Raw genomic sequence first — 22173 nt, 5'->3', positions numbered from 1 at the left:
CATATGGGTGGTATATATGGTGGTTTCAATGTGGGTGGTGTGATAGATAAGACACCTTATTCCAATTCATATATAAAAATGCTTTCCTAGAAACAATAAAGGTGAAAAAAAATCCCATAGGGAAGCAAAATGAACTGTATTACTAGATCCAGTAACTTATTTCCTTTTATCTGTAACGAAGATTGTTTATTTGCTTTAATCTGAAAACTTTTTCTAAAAAATGTGATTATTTTTTTCTATTTAAACAAAAAATAAAATCAAAATTTTAGTCTTTTAAAAAATATTGTGTGCTGAATTGAAATATTTATTTTCTCAATGATGCATAAAGAATTATAATTATCATTATTTTCCTATATAATGATCAAGGGCCTTTGAAAACCTTTGTATATATGCAAAAGGCACATAAAAGAGGTGGCGCAGAAGTGATAGGTCACTGTATGTAGTTTTTTATTTTAGTAATGGTTATTAATTTTCATTTTAATCGTTCACTTCCCTATTCAATGGAAAAAAAGCGTTATATTTATAAGTTTTATTGATGTATATAAAATATTTTTTTTTTAAATTTTATTAAGTACAGTAAGATTTTGATTGTGAAAACACAATCATATTTAAAAACCTACCTTGTTAACATAGCTTTAAAACGTGTAGGTTAAAGAGAGAGAAAAAAGTAACGACAAAGTACTGATTTGAAGCATCTTGAAACTAACCTATACAATATTGAATGCCTTCTAAGACATTATTTGAACAATTTTTTGCGATAAGAACAATTTTTTAGTCCAAGCAAATAAAATGCCCCGTAAAAGTTAAAAAATTCTTAATAAAATGTGTAAGTAAATTTAATTTATGGTAACTAAGAAATAATGTTAATAACACCTACATTTCACTTATTTATCTATTCTTAAATAGTAGAAAATATTTTTATTTGGCAAAAATATATACCTACCTTTTTAAAAAGAAAAAAGTTTTCTTGAAACAAAAGTTTAAAATGTAAACACTTTAGGAATCTCTAAACTATCATTTAAGTGCGACAGAAGCAAAAAGGTTATAGAAATCTTACGATTTTCTTATGAGTTAAACGAGATGAAAAACATCAGAACCAGTTTAATTGCATATTGAAATGTTGAAGTTTTTAAAGATTCTTTTTTAACTTTCCGTCCTATAAACGGGTTGTGGTTGTGTGACGTTGGCGACGCTGCTTCACCACAGGTGTCCACTGGGTAACGAGAAGAGAGTAGTAGTTCTGTCATTCCTGTGGCCAATGGGACTACCCCCCAATACCCGCCATTTAAAAAAAAAGAAAAAAGTCTATAATAAGGAAACGTCCATTGTAACGCACCTGTCCTTTGGCAATCAAACAGGTTTAAATGTTTTCAGTCTAATTTTTCTCTGAATTATTCATTAGATTTAAATAAGTTTTGTTTCTTTTTATTTGTGACCCATAATATGTGTATCGTATTACAAAGTTTATTTGCTAGATGTCGAAAAGTATATGTTGAAAGTGGTAATGTGCAACTCCTGCTATTCTAATCTACAGAAAATGACAACTAATTTTTCTGTATCAAATGAAAATGCAGTGTACCTCCTCGAGAAGGGCCAACCGTCCTCACTGCCCTTTGACGACACTGTCTGATAATATTCCTTTTAAAAAATTTAATGTGTAAATGATAATTACACACTTTTAAAATTATTTGTGTTAATAAGTTTGATTCAGATACCATTACAAATATTTACTTTGTTAATTCTCAACTGGTTAAATTTTTAAAAGATTTTTTTAGTATCAATAAGTTTATTAAAAGATTTTTAAAAAAAATTTGAAATGAATATTTTTTTTTAAAAATGTACCTTTTAATATTTATTTTTAGTTAATAGTTTAAATTATGAAGAAAGCCTTCAAGTTTAACAATATTTTTTTCTATTGCACATTGTTTTCTATTGCACAATGATTTTCAATTAGCATGTTTCTTTTTCTTTGTAAGCTACAAATTTTTCTCATTTTGATAATGGGTGAGAACTACTTTTTGAAATATACATGTAAAATAGTAGGTATAGGATGGTAATTTTACAGTCATTAAGAATCGAATTCAGCTATTACATAATAGTACATTTTGTTAAATATTTACGGTGTTAATTAAAAGACATTTAAAAACTCGGTGTACCCTTATTTTTGAGGACGCACCTTTCCCTTTTTTATTCCTAGGCATAGTAATGGAGTATTTAACAAATATTTTTTGTTAAAAGAAGAAACTAAATTAATAAAAAAATTTGAAGAAAAGAAATTTCATCAGAGATGTAAACAATGTTATTAATATTTATGTAAACTTTTCATTTTTTGTCTTACATCTATACCTGTTATATGAAGACATTTTGGAAATCGTGACATTGGTCAAATCTGTCGTTATTCTAATCTAGTTCTTGTGTTTTTTATATAAGGAAAACATTAATTTCACAAAGCATCACCATTAAAGTAATTTAAGAATTTATTGATTTATAAAGTTATTACAGAATTGTAAAATTATCTGCCTTTTTAACTAGCAAATTTTGAGCAACCTTTTTTCATATGGTTTCAATTCTGGTTTCAATTCAATACATATTATTGTTTTGATGCCTATTTTAACATGAAAAATTTTGTAAATTTTGAAATTTTTATTGTCAAATTTTTTTTAAATAATAAAGTAAAGCGAAAAAGAAGTACTATTGATACATTCGTGCATGTAAGTAATATATATTTAAAAGTAACTTTTCTTCTATACCTTTCCTTGAAACAATAATTTACATTAGAATATCATAATTGTTTTAAATATTAAATGCAATAAAATTGAGCACCATAAAATTAATAAAGAAGAAAAAACTGCATGTTTTTTAAAATTAAATATTTTCTGAGAAAGGTGAGCACAAAATGAAAAAGTGATCACCCTGAATAACTTTTCATTTAACAGTCAGATTTTCATGTACTAGGTGTCAATCTTAATGGGTTTGTGAGTCAATATTCAATAATTTCATTCAGAAAGGAATTTATGTTCAAAATCTTTCCAAATTAAAAGACAGGTGTATGTTTGCATGGTGTTACAATATGTATTTGATGAGTCAAAATTTATCAATGAAATGATAAAAGCAAAAACTTTTCGATAGAAATTTTAGTTTTAAAAGCTCATTTTCACAAAAATACTTATGTTTTAAAATATATGATTTGCATAATTTTTATTTTATTATCCTCTCTTTCAGGATTTCGAAAAATGTCAAGCATTTTTTGTTGCAGTTTTACAGAACTCTTCTGTGCTATTCCAAGTGATTCTATGTAGACAAAGATATGATTTCTCTGTTGTTTTTATTATTTTTAAAATTAAATTTAAATTTGTGTAATATTTGTATTGATTAAGGTTATGTCTTTGTATTTATATGTCTTTGTATAATAAAATGTTTGCAAGAGACAATGTTGATTATGAATTTAACTAATTTCAGGGTACATTCAATTCATTACATGACTGACTACATTAGTACATTTTTGTCCAATACACCTATTTTTTGTTAAATTTGCTGCAAGACTAAATATAATCAGTAAAACATGAATTCATGATCAATATCGCACTAAATGATCATCTCTGGACAACCTCTTAATATTATCGGCTGTTGGTTGTATTTATTTTTGTATAGGGTACAATAGTATCACTAGATTCCTTAAGAACACAGCTTTTATTTTAAAATATATATATACTGACTACAAGTTATTATATACATATATATTGACTTCAAGTTAAAACTTGAAAAATTACTTGTGAGATACAGAATTTTCATAATTCTGGACAGCAGTTTTATTATTCTGCTTTTAAGTAGAATATCACTGTAAAGAAAAAATTATTACGTATGTTTACCTAGTTTAAAAATGTATTGATAAGTGGTGTGCACAGCAAATCTTTAGGACTAAGGGGTTGAACTGTGTAAAAAATATTCTTTGCATAAAACAATTTAAATGAAAAAAATAACCTAGAAATATTTTCTTAGTTCATATATTAATAATTTATTCAGAAATGTATTAGATAGCTTGATATTTATTTAGCTAATTGAATTAAATAAAAATTAGATTTGTGGGTTTTAATTACTCCTGTAACTAGGTCAATGACCTCTCGTAAACCTCTATAAACTAAAGGGATGCTGCTGGGTGTATATAAATTGCAGGCCCTCAATTATTGATTCATTGATTACCCTCTACTGGAAAATGTCGGGCAATCACTCACCCAGCGCGTTTTAGACAGTAATTGCAGGGTTAAGTTCTACCGGCCATCGATAGGCCGATATTGTTGGCTCGACAGGAGGCCAGCCATTCACTTTAGTACAGTTGAAAGTGACTTATGCCGGCACAGACCCGTCGCTTTAGCTGGTGGCAAACAGCAGTTTTGTGGAGCTGGACCTACAGATTTGTTTTTGCTGGGTTTAAATCAGACTAAAATAAAAACATGCCATGTATCTTTTACATTTTTTCAAATATGTCAATCATACTGTTTATTCACTCAGCACTTAAATTTTTTAATCACTCAACACACTTTGCTTCTTTCAAATTACAAGGAAAATATATTTATGTAAATTCGATTTCTTTAGGCGTAATGTTCTGAATTCGTAAAAATTGTTTCTTGCGTCTTTCCTCTTATGACAAGTTTGCCTGCAAGAACTTTCCTTCTCCCTAACTACAACTATTCAGTAACTATTTTGAAAGAAACTTCCCTGAACCATTATTGGATGAATCTTTATGGAGTAACGACATTGGCAGAAAGTTTTTTTTTTGGAAAAATGCCAGTATTGGCGCCTTTGCTCATGTTAAGTGATCCAAGCACATTCAACCTAAAAGTTCGAAAAGAAAATCAATATTCAAGCCTGCAACTTCTTCCCACGAAAAAAAATTTGTTGGAAAAGATGTAGAAGTTCAATCACGAAAATAAAAAGGACAATTTGAAAAGTTCAGTTTTTCTCCGACATGAAATACTAAATGAATAAAAAGTTTAAATGAAGTAACAAAACTATTTTTAGAAAATTAGGAGACTCCACCCCGCTTCATTCCCAAACCACATTCACCGCCATTTTTCTTTTGCGTTGTGAAATCAAAATTGTATAGAAAATCAAAAATTTTCTATTTTACATATTTTTTAATGCTACTCATGGTGCAATAACATTCACCTTCTTATTTTCAGTAACTTCGAGTTCAACTTTATTAGCATCAATTAAGAATGGAAACTCACTCGTCTTGTAATTTAAAGGGGAATCCAAAGGGAGGGTCAGTAAGAACAGCAAATTTTTTTTAATATTTCCAATGGCAGGGAATTATTAATCTACAACCAATGGCAGGGAATTAAATCAAAATTAACCAGCCCCTATATTACAAGAGATGTAGAGCTATTTAAATTATCAGATTTTCCTGCTTTTTTTGGAAATCATAGAGTTTTTTGAAAATGCTTATATAGTCATTGATTGACTTGTTAAAGCATTTATTAAAAAAATCTAATATTAATCTATGCTTAAAATGGAGGTCTTAATTTTTTTTAAAATTTTAATATTCAAGTGTTTCTTGACTTTTCAATCTTGATACTTTAGTGTTGAAAGCAAGCATCCCCCTTATTTTTCAACATTATTGGTACAGTAAAAGAAAAACATCCTAAAGTTTTGTCTTTTTGGTAAATGAATTGTGCTATAAGAGTACTATGACAACTTGCTATAAGAATAATATGATTTCTCGAAGATCTAGCTTTCGGAAATAAGAATATAGAGAGATAAATTATTTTCTTTCTTCCTTTGCTGCATAACTTACGTAGCACAAATATAGACATTATTTAAAGTAAAAAAAAGGGAAGGAAATTGTCTTAAAAAATTAAGTTTCGAACAAATTAATACTTTGAAACAAACCTAGTATTAATTTACCAGCAGAAAATTTCCTTTCAAGCCGAATACACCTGCGAATTGTCAACTCTGAATTGAAACCGACGTGGCACCGGTTTTAATAGCAGAGACGACTGTCAATTATTTTTGCCACACACGTTTAATAGATACAATAATTCTGAATACTAATATATTCTGAGTACATACTTATAATAATTCTGAAACTAATTTTCGAATGCTAAAATGTTTAGTACATTCAAACTCTCTGTAGATTCTTCCATACAGTTAAATAAAATTTAACATAAAATATAACACAGAAAAAGCAGCAGTGTCAACTATTTTATTCTTAATATTAATAAAAAATATTCTAAATCAAAACATAAAAGAAAAAGATTAAAGATTGTAAGGATTGCACAAGATTGTTTATTTTTATCTGTAATACCCTAATGTTGCAAATCTATCTATCAAATCTTTTTGGTCAGTGGTGAGTCATTAGATTTTGTAAGACAAGTGGTAGATCAATATCAGTGATTACAGATCATAGTGTAAGTAGTACTTTAAAAAAAACTTTACTGTTTGTTGACTAAAATTTTGTCTGAAGGTAACAAATTTAAATGAAAAAATTAGAATTTTTTTAGCGGAATAGCGCATTTGGCGCATTTTTTTCACTCCAATATTTTGCTAGCAAATCGCTATTTATTTTCGCTCTGTAACTTATATTGATTCGTTAAGATAATTTTTTTAATGATTTCAAGCAAATTTAATTATATATTTTAGTTGTAAGAACTTAAATATATATTAAAGTACATTTCATGCAATAAAATTTTTTTTAACTTTTACGATTTTTAGTGAGATTTTTAACTTTTAAACATCCCACTGCAAAAAACAACAAAAAAGAATATAATTTTAATATCATCGAAGCTTATATGAAGCACACTTATCATCAGATTTCAATTCTGAAACACCTATCATTCCCCTTGAGCAATCAGTGAGACACCTGGCTCTCTGCACAGAATGCCAACGTCTTGCCCAGCATTAATTTAAGATGGGATAAATAAGGTAGGAATGTAAGTTAAGGAATATTTCCCTAACGAACAACTGAAGAGGAAAAAACTGTTGCAGGATTTACCCTCCGAACGGGACGCTCCAAAGGATGGCAATAAAGCTCTGGGTTCCATTCAGACCAGATATTGTTAGATCCTTCCTAGATGATCAAAAAATAGGACAAATCCTTATCACCGCAAAGCATGTTGAACCTTCATTTCAACTTCCCTTCCATCGCCATCAATCACCGGTTGTTCGTCTTCTTCCTCTCAAGTTCTATTTCATGACAAGAACTGTTGCCAATTTAACATGGTAATTTTGAAAAGTACCTTGCGAAACCATTCCTTTCACTATGACCTTTCATAATTAAAATGAGATATATTTTAATAAAATTTCAAGTGAGTTGAAAGTCAATTAAATTCATTGATGTCTTATGACGCTAAGTTTAAATGGTATGGGCGAATCGACGATTTGTATAAATAATAATTCATTGACGACTCAATTTGATAAAATTATCACAGTGATGATCTGTAATGATAAGCCTTGCAAAAGCATATATAACAAGTAACTAAATGGCGAATTATTAATAAAATTTCTTAAAAGAAACAATCATAAATGAAAATAATGTATCGAAGCAAATTTGTGCAAAGAATTTGCCAGTAAAATATTTTAAAACATTGATCATTGAAAAAGATTATTTTCAAATGCTACGTTTGTTTCAAAAACTTTTTCTATCTCTTATAAGAGAGAGAAATTACTCCCGACTGAGTTTAAATAAATTTCTTGAATGAATGGAAAATAATTATCCCTTTTATCAACTGGATTTCATTAAAAAAGAAAAATAATTATTTTATTCTTTCAGAATTATTTTGTTTGGTTCATTTCCGTACTGCTAATAAAAAGGATTAAATATCTGATTATATGTATTTCATTAACATTAAAGTTTCTTTGTTTATTGATATGTGTTATATTAGCATTTTAAAAGTTGTGATAAAAAAGGTACGGATTGAAAAGAAAGATTTTATGGGATACAATGTATGATGACAGTATAGGAGAACAAAGGAAATCCAAAACATTTCCATATAAATTTAAAAATTAATATCTACCACTAAAAAAAATAAATAGAAGTATTAAACAAAAACTTAATTTACTTAAAACTTTTATTTAAGACATGAAAGTATTTAATAGCAGTTAACTAAATTAATTACTTATTTTATTAACGAAATGTACTTTTTATTAAAAACATTGATATTTAAAGAAAAAACGAATGGATAATGAGCAATTACGGTGATTGGGGAGTAGACCCTCCTAGTCTTTAGAAATGTTTCATTAAATTATTAAAAATTTCATGCATAATATTAGAAAATATAGCAAGCTAGCGTCAATTTATGGAAGAAATTAGAAACGTCTCTTTTTAATATTACAGTTAAGATTGTGAAGTACAATATGTTTTTTAATAACTTTTGTGTTGGTATAAAAACTTTTATACCAACTACAATCATATTAATCATTAATTTTATAAAAATATTTTTTTTAAGTTTCCTTATTTTGTCTAGTCATTGAGTAAGAAACCAATTGATTATATTAATTCTATACAAAGACCAAAATACTATAAAAGAGATCGATATTTTCTAAGTTTGAAAGAAAGCAATTGCGATAGTTAAAAAGATTTGTAAATAATTGGGATAAATGTTAAAAAAGACAGTTCCTACATCTGTTGGCATTACCATCTCCTGCAAAAGGAAAAAAAAATGTTTGAAACTTCTATATCAGCAAGCATTACGCTAATCGACTGATAAGCTGATCATTTTTTCCAGTCAGCTGATTTTGCAGTATTCCTCTTCCTCAAAATATTGGTTCTGTATGGCTTTTTCGAATTATTCAAAGTAAAGTGAAAGAATGATATAATGGATACTACAAATTACGACAAAAGTTTTTGTCAACTTAAAAATGTCAATGTTAAAACCACAAAATTTTTTATTTCCAATGAGCTGCACAATCGGTCTTGCCGATGAACAGACCTAGTGCGTTCTCCAGAGGTGGTATCCACTCTTTCAGGACCACCACAATGGGTGAGATACCGTTGGTCATGGTAATTTGGACGTCTAGTTTCTGCCACACTAGATGGCAGCACCGAGACTCTATTTGGATCCTGAAGTGTACTAGGAATTTAATTTTGCGGGAAATTCCGAGAGTCAATAAGACACTCCAAGGATCTTTTACATGCCGCATAATCATACGACATGGCCGCTGTTTATTTTCTGCATCCGGTGTCTGGGCCGGGGATCGAACCCGCAGACTTGGGCTCAGAAGGCCGACGAAAACCACAAAAATTGCATGAAACAAATGCTGAACTTATTAGCCATTACTCCATTACGAAAGATTTTTTTAATTTTAATTTACAAATTTTTTTTATTTGAATAAACTATATTTTAAAGAGAAGGTAAAAATGCAAAGGAATTTTTATTTATTTCTCGCATGATAGACAAAAGTGAAAAATGGATACAATGTTACTTTATTTCCTAATTACGATCTTGAGCCCTTATGTAATAGACCACTGGCTAAGTTATCTTCCACCGAACGAAAAAAAAATATTCTTCAGCTATTTTAAGAACCACTCATTTCAAAAGAATGCACCATTTATTGATTTTGTTTTACCATCCCTACCAACAAAATTTTTGCCTATTCGTTTATCCAAAAATAATTCGATTTTTATTATATCTATACATAATAATAAACGCGGCTGTGTGTGTGTCTGTAATCACAATATATCACCCCAGAAGCCTCGCCCGGGCACGAAACTCGGCCCATAATTGTGTTTTGACATTATGAAGAAGTATTTTTTTTCTTTTTCAAAAATTTTGATTAGTTATTTAGTTATCAGTCATTTTGTAAGTCTATGCTTTTCGTCTGCTTTTTCGTCTTCAAAGAACCATATTCAAAAAACTATTAAAAAATGCATATACTTTTCCCCACTCTTATAATGTATGCTAATGCGAACCTCACAATTTAAATATTAATTTTCGACAACTTAAACCAATAATATACGAAGGAATTAATAATTTAATTGTAAAGTTCGCATTAGTTTACATTTATTAAAGTGGAGAAAAGTTTAACTTTTGTATTAAAAATGTGGCAACATATTCGATACGTAAATAGAACGCTTCGCTTTGATATATTTGTCGCTGTTCATAATTGTTATAATAAGTTTTTCTTCTTCTTTTCACGCTCCATTTTTTTTTCTTAAGCGAAGACGATAATTTTTATAGCGATATTGTAGCACTTTGTACAACTAAAAATTCTTTTCACAACACTTTAAAAATATTTACTTTATTTTCTTTATATATACAGAGAACAGTCGGCAAAGAATTCGATTAGGTTGAAAAACATTTCGCTAAAAAGGAACGAATTCCAAAAGAAAAAATGAAACAACTTAAAGAATAAAAATGCTGATGCCAGCCAATTTTTTGAAAGTTAACTTAGAAATAACAAACCAAATGATGTTAAATAACAAACCAAACGATGTTAACAAAATGACGTAGAAAGCGCAACTAGATCAAAATTATACAAGCACAACTAGATCAAATTATAATACCTGAGTGCTTGACGTAACAGATATAGAAATAGAATTTGATACCATAAAAAATTATATAGAAATAGAAATTGATACCATAAAAAATTTATTCATTTTCGTGTTCTTTTCATGTATTTAGCATTTTAATTTTTTTTTTCTTAAGCGTTGTAGCTATATAATTTCAAACATCCTCAAGAGCTATAACACATCTGCAGCAGAACTGGATATGAAGACAAAATTGCTGGACAGGAACACTTTAATTGTCCACTAATCTTCAGATTTCCTGCTATGTTTTAAAAAACTTTATTTGTGAAAACCTTCAGCGTGGCGGACAGCTGGCCGCCTTAGGCGGCTAGTTATTTAATAAGAATTGAAAAAGTTTAAATTGTAAGTTTTACAATTTCTACATCAATTCCAAAAAAAAATTTTTTAAATAGGAAAAAAAGAGAAAAAAACTTGAGCAAAATCGTTTGGATAGTTCCTGCGAAATTGAACTTTAAATATGTGACTTCTTAAAAACTCAGTCGAATTACGAAAATACATTTAAAAAATCAAACGTCATTCCGGGTGTTTTGAGGTTTAGTTTTTTTAATTTAATAATATTTTTTGTGCTATGTTCAATCTGTAGAAAAATGCATTATACTCGAAAAACGTGTTTTAAATTAAAATACTTATTAAAAATGAAGACAAAAGAATTTCACTCGTCTATTTAATCCTTTTTTCTGCTATCCTGAAATTAAATAATTTAATATAGCTATTCACTTAAAACAGATTGCTTACCTGCTGTTGTGAACTGCTGTTCTAAATAAACTTCTAGGAGACAGAAACAGACTGAATTTCAATCAGTTTCATCTCATAACAAATTTGAGATATAGCATACTTAGGTTAAAAAAAAAAATTCCAAATTTATTGAAATTTTAAGTTTAAGATATTTATTTTTTGTAGCTCAAGGACTGAGAAAGCTCATTTTAACGATGAGTGAAAAATAAGGTATTATTAAATATAACACAACAATCGAAATTACTTTCATAATTTATTGTTAAAATTCACAAATATTACACACTTTAAAAAAACAAAACAAAAAAAATTTAAATTCGAGTGACATTACATTTAGTTTATATACTGAAATCCAAGCAAAATATTGGTCAAGCAAAAGTGACAAAATTAGTCACTGTATTATTAACTAAGTGACAAAATTAGTCACTGTATTATTAACTTGGTGACAATATTAGTCACTTAGGCAATACATTAAGATGTTTTTTTAATAAAGAAACTGTTTGAAATAGGACACAAGAGGACCTAAATGAACTACCACATATGATGAACTACCACATATGTATTAAATATAACACAACAATCGAAATTACTTTCATAATTTACTGTTAAAATTCACAATTATTACACACTTTAAAAAAACAAAACAAAAAAAAAAATAATTTAAATTCGAGAGACATTACATTTAGTTTATATACTGAAATCCATGCAAAATATTAGCCAAGCAAAAGTGACAAAATTAGTCACTGTATTATCAACTTAGTGACAATATTAGTCACTTAGGCAATACATTAAGATGTTTTTTTTTAATAAAGAAACTGTTTTAAATATGACACAAGAGGACCTAAATGAACTACCACATATGTTGACAGCTCATTTATTTATATTTATAAAGTACAATAAGCATATATTATTATAATTATAAAGAAAAATAAGTATATTATATTATAATCACAAAAAGAATAACTTGATCATAACTTATTCACTACAGAATCTCTTTACAGGGAAAGTATTATTATGATTCAGCATGGATAACATTTCTGAATTACAGTAAACAGTATTTTTTGCACTCTGATTACTTTCTTAATACAATTTTATGCACTCTGATTACAATTCTATAATATTTGATAAAAAAATATTATCAGATAGATTAAATATAATTCAAATTTTAATGACTTGTAGAAATGTAACAAAGAAATTTATAGTTTTATAGTTAATTTATAGTTTTATTATCATAAATTTATATTTTATAAGAAATTAACAATTCATAGTAACTTTTATACAATCGTAAGTATAATTTAAAATTCCATGTAAGAATATGGGTGATTCTCACGAAATATGACAATTTACAATCTCTTGATCCTGGAACTTTTTTTTTTTTTTTGAATTTCAATAAATAGCATTGCTGTTAGCATTTTGAAATGACCTTGTACTAGCATCGTCTGTTTTGCATATTTATTAAATTTAATTGAATTACACAATGTCATGTTTCTGGTATGTCACAAGCAATATTTCCAATAATAACTAGCTTCAAAACTTCACATACATTTTTCAAAATATAATTTTTTTTATCTTGTCCTATGTAAGCATTCCTAGAATATACGCTGAGGGTATTGTTTACTAAAACTTCGTTTAAAAGAATTTTTTCAGTCAATGATTGTTTGTTACATGAAAATCTGTCATTTTCCTGGCTAATTTTATTTAGTGGTTTATGACCAAAATAGATAGAAGCAGCAATCAATAACTTAAGTTATTAGACTGATTAGATACCATCCTATCTGAACATGTGTCTTGTTGCATGAATAAAGAACCAATTTTCTGGTTCAAGAACTATTTGAAAAAAAATTTCAAGATGAGTAAGCTTTTATGTTGTCATTTTCCTGTCTTCTTGAAATCATTAATAACATAAACTACATAGATTTATCTGAGTCATTTCAAGAAATCTTGTTGTTTTCTGCGGAATGTAAACGTCTTAGGCCAAAATGTTAAATTAAAGTTAAATGCTATAAAATGGCAAATTTGTCATTTTCCTGGATGTCATTTTGCTGGCTAATGAATGTCAGGACATTAAAGTGTAACCAGAAAATTTCTTAAACTGTATACTGTAAAGGGGGAAAGCAAATATTAACCTATTACCAAGTTCATGTATGATTGTAATATGCTTGAATGTAATCAAAGTTATCTATTTATTTAATGACTGATTATTATACACAATTTTATTCTGTACATATCAGCAACAAAAGCATTTTTAATTCTTTCTACAGTGGATAAAAAGAATTAATTTAAGCAAGTTATGGCCCATCTAACATAAAAATGTAAGTTGAATTACTTAAAATTATTAGCTTAAAATTATTGTTTTTTAAACTTCTAAGCTAATATTTTCTTTTCCTGGCATTCAAGATTTTGTGAATTTCTATTTTATATTTTTTCATTAGCAAATGTCAATAAACTACACTGCTGTCTGTAGGATATTAATAAAATAACTAAATAAGAATACAAAAAAAGTTAGATTATTTTGAAGACTTTAAATTTGAAGAAATTTTTTTGGTCCGAATTGTCATGTTTCGTGAGAATCACCCATATAACAGAATAATTAAATTTTTTCATTATAATTGCAAAAATTTGTGTAAACAAACTCGTAGAATTACTGAGAAATTTAAGGAACTGAAAGTTTTGGAATATAATGATATCATTTCACTCATAAATGACCATTAAAGCTTAACTCCCACTAGTGTGGAAGTCATTCTCCTTTTCTGATTTTCAATTGTTTTCTCTTCTTTTTTCTTTTTGAAGTCCAACTAATATAAAATGAAAGCATCGTAAAAACTTGAGTTTTTTTTTTTAGAATCAGTCTAATGCTAACAGTCAATACACTTATTTACATTAAATTGCACACTTAAAACATTTTATAAGTGACAGATATTTTATTTTATAATATTTATATTTTAATTTAGATAATGATAATGATGCAAATATAATGATGTAAGTATTATGACACGTATATATGTAAATATTATTCGCTATATTAGATAAATACAATGACCAGTACCTGGCAGCACGCGTGGTCTACACGGTCACCAAATTTATACTTTGTCTGATGCCATGCTCTCATATTTTATTTATATTAATTCTTTTACACGTGTTTCTAAAACATTACTTGTTTAAAACCATCAGTAATGGAATAGAAATAAATGATTTGTGTATTCAAATACAAAATTAATGGGAAGGTGGTACTTATTCGTTTTAGAGAAACATAAAAAATCGGCGCCAATGAGACTTAATTACGCTAATGATGTTTGACTAATAAATGTAATCCATGCAAAAAGAAGAAAAAAGCTAAGACAGAAAAGAAAGAAAAAAAAAGCTAAATACTGGAGAGCAAAAGCAGTGAAGTAAAGGTATTTATTTGTGTAGAAGAACCGTAAAAATTCGTCGCACTATCATTAAGGACAATGATGCTTGGTTAATGTTATTAATACGTATTAACTGAAATTAAAAAGTAACTTTTGAACTAAAGTGCAAAAAATAAGGATAAAAGATACTTATTCTGAATTTTTGCAACTTTAAAAAATTTGTATCTAATTATGGACACTAATGTTTAATTAATATTAAAAATGTGTATTAATCGAAATAAAATAAAATATGACATGTGCTCAAAAGCCAAGGTCATAGAGGAAATATTAATAGGAAATTCGTTCAAGAAAACCTTAAAAAATCTCCATTCACAGATCACCCTTAATTCATACGTATCACTGACGGCAATATGTACTTCTGCTATTATAGGAATTGGCGAATTCGTTCTAATAAGAATTCTGTAACAGGCTTTCCGTGGTTTCAGAAAATGTTTTTTCCAGAAGTAGCTTAGATAGTGTATTAAAGTTTAAATGAATTCGAATTAAAAGATCATTTTTCCACCAATAAAGATAAGAATTTTAACAGTAAAATAAAAGTCAGATAGAGATATGGTCATGCTCAAAAATCCTTATGAAATTCTAATTTTTTTTTCTTGAAAAAGCAATTTTAGTTCTCTGCCACTGACAAATATGTATAAACTGAAATGTTGAAGGCTTATGTAATAAATACCAAATATACTAATATAGGTATAAAATATTATATTGATATATTTGGTGATTATTAAAACTGCACGAGCAGTTTTAATTCCGATACTTTGGAATTAAGTGTTTCACGGCCCCTCGAAAGGGAAATATATCTGAGAAAATCGCTTAATAGTGATAAATTTTAACTATCATGAATTGGCTATGAACAATGGCATCATGCCAAGTGATGCTAAATACGTTTTATCTCCAGTTCAATGGTATGAATTATAAACAACGAACTTTGCTTATTTAAATAACATAAAGCCACTGAGCATATAATATTAAATATTAAAAATATTTAAAATTATTTTTGCTATATTAATTGAAAAACTTAGTGGACGAACCAGGTAAGTGACATTGTCAGAGTGAAAAAAGAAGTTATATCGGAATTATTATATTATTATATTATTATATCGGAATTATTATATTATACCATACTATTAGAAAGTGGGACTAATAATTCTTTGCTTAATTTCATTAATCTCTGCCTAATTTAAAATAAAAATCCTGCAAGCATAGTAATGTGGAATAGATATGTTAAGATTAAAGTGAAAGTAAAAACAGTTCTGTTACATTAAACATGCATATATTGACGTAATCACGTCATGTTATTTTCTTTAACGAACGGCGAAAGACCGAAATCTGTGGTTGTTTACTTTCACCGGTGAATGTCGACAAACACCAAAGAATACGTCGGTGAACGATCGAATATTTCATTACATTTTTGTACATTCGGACCCTCACCTGTGTATGTCGACAATCACAGATATGGTTTGGTGAATGTCCGAAATATTTATTACATTCGATTTGATATGAATTTATTCGTGGATATAATTACATTTATTCGATATTTTAACCCTACACTGATGTTTTTTAAGGTTAAGTGCCACTGCCCGGTATACATTTACCCGGTATACCCTACACTGATGTTTTTTTAAGGTTAAGTGCCACAGCCTGGTATACCCTACACTGATGTTTTTTTAAGGTTAAGTGCAACTGGCCGGTATACATTTGCTCGGTATACCCTACACTGATGTTTTTTTAAGATCAAGTGCTATTATATATATATTTGCCGTATATATTTGCCCGATACTCCAAACACAAATGTTTCTTCTAATCTATCGTCAGTAAGTATTAAAATATAGAATAAATATAAATATATCAAATAAATATAATAATATTAACGAATAAATTAATATAAAATTAGATATAACAAATATTTCGGACATTCACCAAAGCGACTATGTGATTGTTGACATTCACCGGTGAGAGTCAGAAATAAGGGCAATTAGCAAATATTTCGGACATACACCAAGCGACGTGAATGTCGACATTCTCCAGATTTCGGTGTTTCACCGTAACATATATATATATATATATATATATATATATATATATATATATAAATAACAAACAACATATTATTTAAAAAAAAATGAAATTTTAATTAAAAAACCGGAAAAAAAGCTATATTAATGCACACATTTCAAATTATCGTCAGATGGGGTGACTTTGTGCAAACTGTCATTTTGTTCAATTTTTGCATCTTGCCTTCTAGGGGTATTTTATGAGTGGTCAACATAAAGAACTAATGGTTTACTAAGAACGGGCAATGTAAACATCATCGGCATGTTCTTTGAAAATTATCAGCTCAAGTTACAAACAATTTCAAATTTTTAACGTCGCAATAAAGTAAAAAAGGGTTTATCCGTTTCAAAAGCGTTAAAAAAGTTCGGAATTCACCGAAACGCGATTTTGGACAAAATTCATGCGAAGCATTCGAAATCTCACGGTGAATATTATTTTTCATTTTCTAACTAACTCAGTGGCGCGACAGCCCATTAAGAGGGCCGAGGCCGACTGTGCCCATCATTTTTCATTTTCATATTGCTATATTTCATTTCAATTTCTATGTGTTACTTTTTTAAGACATTTAATAAGAGAATGTTAATAAGAGAGGATAATTCCGAGTTGCAGAGTTGGATTGAAATTGGGGGCGCTATTTGAGCGAATTCATTCAACTGTTCATTCATGTCAATTCATATCAAATGTTTGATTGTACCTGAAAATCAAAAAAAAAGTTACTTAAGATTTAATTAATAAGAAGAAAATCTAAAAACGTTAAAAAATCTTAAAATTAAAGTTTTTTGTTCATCTTAAGTAGATTTGTTAATATATAGTACATATTTATATGTAATATACTTGCATTGTACGTTAACAATGTTAAATATTGTTCATTCTTAAACGATTTTAAGTCAAAGTGAATGAAAATAACTGAACTCAGTCATTATTTTATTGCATTGCGCATAGTCACCCCATTCCGGGGTAACTTTGCGTATTCGATAAATTTTTTTACAAATAATAAACATTTCAAATCAGCTCTTAGCTACGTGCAATTACTTCCCAGAGGGCTAACTACAAATGTTAGATCAGATGCTCTACAATTCAGTATCTCTTAACTATTTTTTAATTAGGTCAAAGTCAGAAAACTGAAAATTCCTGCACAAAGTCACCCCATCTGATGGTACATTTAATTTACTCACTGGTATTTTCGACTGTAAAACCATCATCCACGTCTTCATCCACTGCATTCCTTAAATTATCTCTTCTTTGTAAAAATTTAATCTTCACGCTTTTTAATGGTGTCGTATTTTCTGTTAAAGAGAACGAGAGAAATAAATTAATTGCAAAATATTTCTATGATTAATAAATTAGTTAGAGCTACGGTGTATATTCTTCAGACGAAAATTAACAAAGTTGTAAGAAAATTTTAAAAAAAAGATTATATTCATAAGACTTTTCTTGCTACTTTTACGACAGTCAACACAAACTTTTGAGATTTTTCAATGGCTTTGTTAAAATTTTGTAAGTGGTGCAGAAAATCGCCAACAAAGCTTTCTGCAAATAATGTGGCCATGTTTGTCCATGAAATAATTCTATTTTTAAAAAATTCTAACTAAGCTAACTTTAATTCTGGTTCAAACAATTTGGTTCAAGCAAATTGCTTGTTCTGATAGTATTAACTCACAACTGTGAAAAAGTTTGATCACCCAGTCTCTAGATAGAGTCATATATTATCTCTTAATGTAATTATTGAATATGTTTTCTGTGAGAACAATAATATGTTCAGCTAAAGATGGTTAAATCCTTTGATCGGAGAGAATTGATCCTGGATAACTGGGTAATATTCAATTTTATATTATAGTCTGGAAAATGTTAGGAGAAGGAACATACAATGCACATCGGAAAAATATTTGTAAATGAACAGAAAAAATTCTACGATTACTATTAGTTAACGTGCGAGGTCCGGCATCGTTTCTAGAATTAAGAACAGTAAACAATGAAGTATGCGCAACTTATCGCAAAGCTTGCCAAAAATTACATCTTCTTGAAAACGACGCACATTGGGACGCTATAATGGCTGATGCATCTAATACTACTCGACCACAGTAAATGGGCACGTTGTTTTCAATAATATTAACTACGTGCATTCCATCCAATCCAAGAAATCTTTGGTAAAAAGGTAAAAATACATAGACAACATGAGTGAAGACATACTACATCGCTTACGTGCAACGAAACAAAAACCGCACATTCAATTCTCTCAAGACGTATATAATTAGGCTTTAATTTCAATCGAAGACATATGTTTAACATTATACAGTGAAATACTAATAACGTATTCAATTTTTTAATCATGATTTTAATTGTATATGTTGAAATAGTTATACATAAATTTTATTATGCAAATAAATATTTGTTTTCTGTGCAATATTTGCAAAAAAATTGATAAATTAGATACGGTTTAAAAATTTTCAACATTTTATGATAAATATTTAATGTTTATATTAAAATGATTCGCAATAAGGAAACGTCTTAGAAATGCATTATTAGAAGAAAATAATTTATTTACTTTTAAACTTTTAAATGGTAAAATTATTAAAATCTCAGCAGATAGCAGAGCAGATTAATAGCAGAGAATATTACTAAGAAAAGGTTATAAAGATATATATGAGGTTCAGAGCATTAAATATAGTTTAAATATATATTTTATCATTGAAATGTCTTATAATTTTATTGATTTCATGATTCAATCAAAGAAATCTGGGTTTTCTTTGTTTATTAAGATCTTATCATGAGATCTCCATGGCCAATAAAAAGGAAACAACAACAATATGAGTGTTTTTTGACAATTATTTCACAATGCATGTTTAAATAAAATATAATAAATATGCCCCGTGAGGCAACCCAATATATGTTTCAATCCATTATAAAATCTAATTTTAGCTTTACATATCCAATTGGTAGCATATTTTTTTTAATTTTATAAAAAAACTTAGGCTTGGTTATATTAACCAGTGTGGTGCATTATTGCAAAATTAAAAAAAGATAGGGTACACTTTGTGCTATGTAGGCTAAAACAAAAACAAACGTGAATGAAGCACAAATGAATGAATATAAATGGGCATACTATAGTTTCAGTTTCATAAGCGAGGACCTTACTCAATTTTTAAACATGTCAGAGAAAGTAAAGAGACAAAGCCATGTAAAGTCATTTAAGAAGCAGAGGAGATGGAAGGGGCTTTGACGGAAACCACAAGATGTTAAAATGCAGTTCCACATATTAAGAAACGGTGATTACTAGAACGAAAATTAACTAAATATTATTTGAATTTGTGAAAATATATCATGAAGCATAACTCTCTAAATAACGAACTGTAATAGATAATTGTAGCAAAAATTAAACTTGAAATTTGAATTCTGACTATGTAGAGCCAAAGAATATTGGTAAAGCAAGTCTTTCCAATATACGCAAGACCACATAGAGATGAAATTCTATAAATACACCAGTTAAACAACAATAGGGTGTTTTAGATTGGTAAAATTTAGCTTATTTACAGACGAAAAACTACTTTAAACTCAAATTTATTCATAAGCTTAGCAATTTTAAAACTGATTTTCAGATAATAAAGTAAAACATTCAAATTTTTAAATTTTGAATGAGAGAGTTTGGGGAATTGCGAGATATTTTTTCTATAAGTGGAATCCGTAATATTAGAAGGAAAAACGCTGTCTACAGCAATAACTTTAGGGTGAAGAAGATCTTTATTGAGGAGATAACTATTTGAGCAAATTTTAAAAACATGGTAAACAAGTACATGAAAGGCAGCTATTATTCGGTTGGAAGGATGGGATGAAAGTTTATGAGGAAATCCGTAAATAGTTTCCGATAAACAGCAATGAGAAAATTATCGCAATTACGAGTACTAAGAACGTGCAAGAAATTTTAAACGCTTATTTTCCTGTTCAATCGAAAAATGTATGCAAAGAGCTATGTAATTCGTAATATTGAAATCATGATCAAAATCAGCAGACAACCAAGATAATTTGGCTTGAATTTTGTATTTTGCTAAGTAAAATTACTTTATTTAAAATGATGTAAAAAATTTCATACCTTACGATTCAAACTCTTTTTAAAGATTATTAAAAATAATACAAAATAAGTTTTTACTAATAAATATTTTTGTGTATAATCTTCTTCGGATAAAAGTATTTTTTTAATTGTGTGCAAATTTTCAATTCTCTTTAAAAGTACTCGAGATATGGTAAAATACGCAGACAGTAAAATTAACATTAAGAGGTTCAAACTTCAGATCGCTCTATTAGGTCTAACAAGATCGATCGATCTAACTATTAGGACCATATTTTATAGCTAGTGGCTACCCATCATACTTTGGGGATTGGAAATCCGAATCCTTAAAGAAAAGATATGCTTATTTAGGGAAAGTACATTTTTGTGTCTTATTCTTAAAATATCGTATTCACTTATCAATTAGTATATTTGAGATAACTTACTCAAATCATTAAGATAGAGTCATTAAGATAGAATCATTAAGAGAACGTGAGAATCCAATCATTCTATCGAAAGTTTTTCTGGGTGGTCTGTTTTTTATTTTGCTTGCCTCACATTTAATTTAAACTTATTAAAACTTATTATTTAAGCTTTTAATTTAAACTTATTATTCAAGCTTTTAATTTAAATTTACTTGCTTAAATTTGTCTTTATGACATTTGCATGAATTTTTATTATTAGAATCGTAATTACTACAAACAGAATAGTTTAAACTATCTGCAGATGGTGTTAGGTTATATAAGCATTTTATTTTTATTTTAACAGAGTTGAAAAAACTTATGAACATGCTTTTTGTTTCTATAGACAATTTGAAACTTTCTTGGGCACAGTATTTTTGAAGAAAAATCTCTCGTAGTCAATTAGTTTATCCTTCAAAAACAAGCTTCATAAAACTATTCTTAAATTTGTTAAACTGTAATTGTTGAATTGATAATCATTTTCAATGAACAATACCAGGTAGAAAATAAAATTTTCTTACTTGGACGTTTCTGTTTTCTGATTGTTCCCCCCCGTCTAAGCTTCCTCGGCCGTTTTGGGGGGGTGACGAATAAAATTAGAAGAACAACAAATAGTAGGAGGGCAATCCCCAATGGTACCCAAATATAGAGCAGGACGTTCGAAGCATCAGCAAAGTCCTCGATCTACAATAAAAATATGAGAATAATTTTAAATAATAAAAATATGAGAATTTAAGCAAGAGAAGTACCTATGAATATTAATACAGATATAGAAGCTTAATCAATAAATTGTACAGTTAAGATAAGTCATGTAATTTACGGAATTTACCATCTGTATAACATTGACTGGATTAAAATTATCCTAAGCATTAACTAAATTTCCATACTACACTAATTACATCATTGAACTTACACCTTGAACTAATATTACCCAAAGAAATTACGAAAATA

At 28.2% G+C, this 22173-nt stretch overlaps 1 long non-coding RNA gene across 1 annotated transcript; it reads right to left on the bottom strand.

Annotated features, from left to right (window-relative positions):
• Positions 1–12623: 12623 nt before the first annotated feature.
• LOC147814190 (uncharacterized) lies at positions 12624–21906 on the bottom strand. Its single transcript, XR_015432297.1, has 3 exons — positions 21744–21906; positions 17895–18005; positions 12624–14052 (listed from the first exon to the last, which is right to left on the bottom strand). It is a non-coding gene; the product is annotated as an uncharacterized LOC147814190 (long non-coding RNA).
• Positions 21907–22173: the final 267 nt, after the last annotated feature.

Source organism: Parasteatoda tepidariorum, chromosome 3 (assembly GCF_982258835.1).
Source record: "Parasteatoda tepidariorum strain Cologne lab strain chromosome 3, Ptep-v5.0, whole genome shotgun sequence".
NCBI classification, from domain to species: Eukaryota; Metazoa; Arthropoda; class Arachnida; order Araneae; family Theridiidae; genus Parasteatoda; species Parasteatoda tepidariorum.
This window is presented reverse-complemented; position numbering and strand designations above follow the sequence as displayed.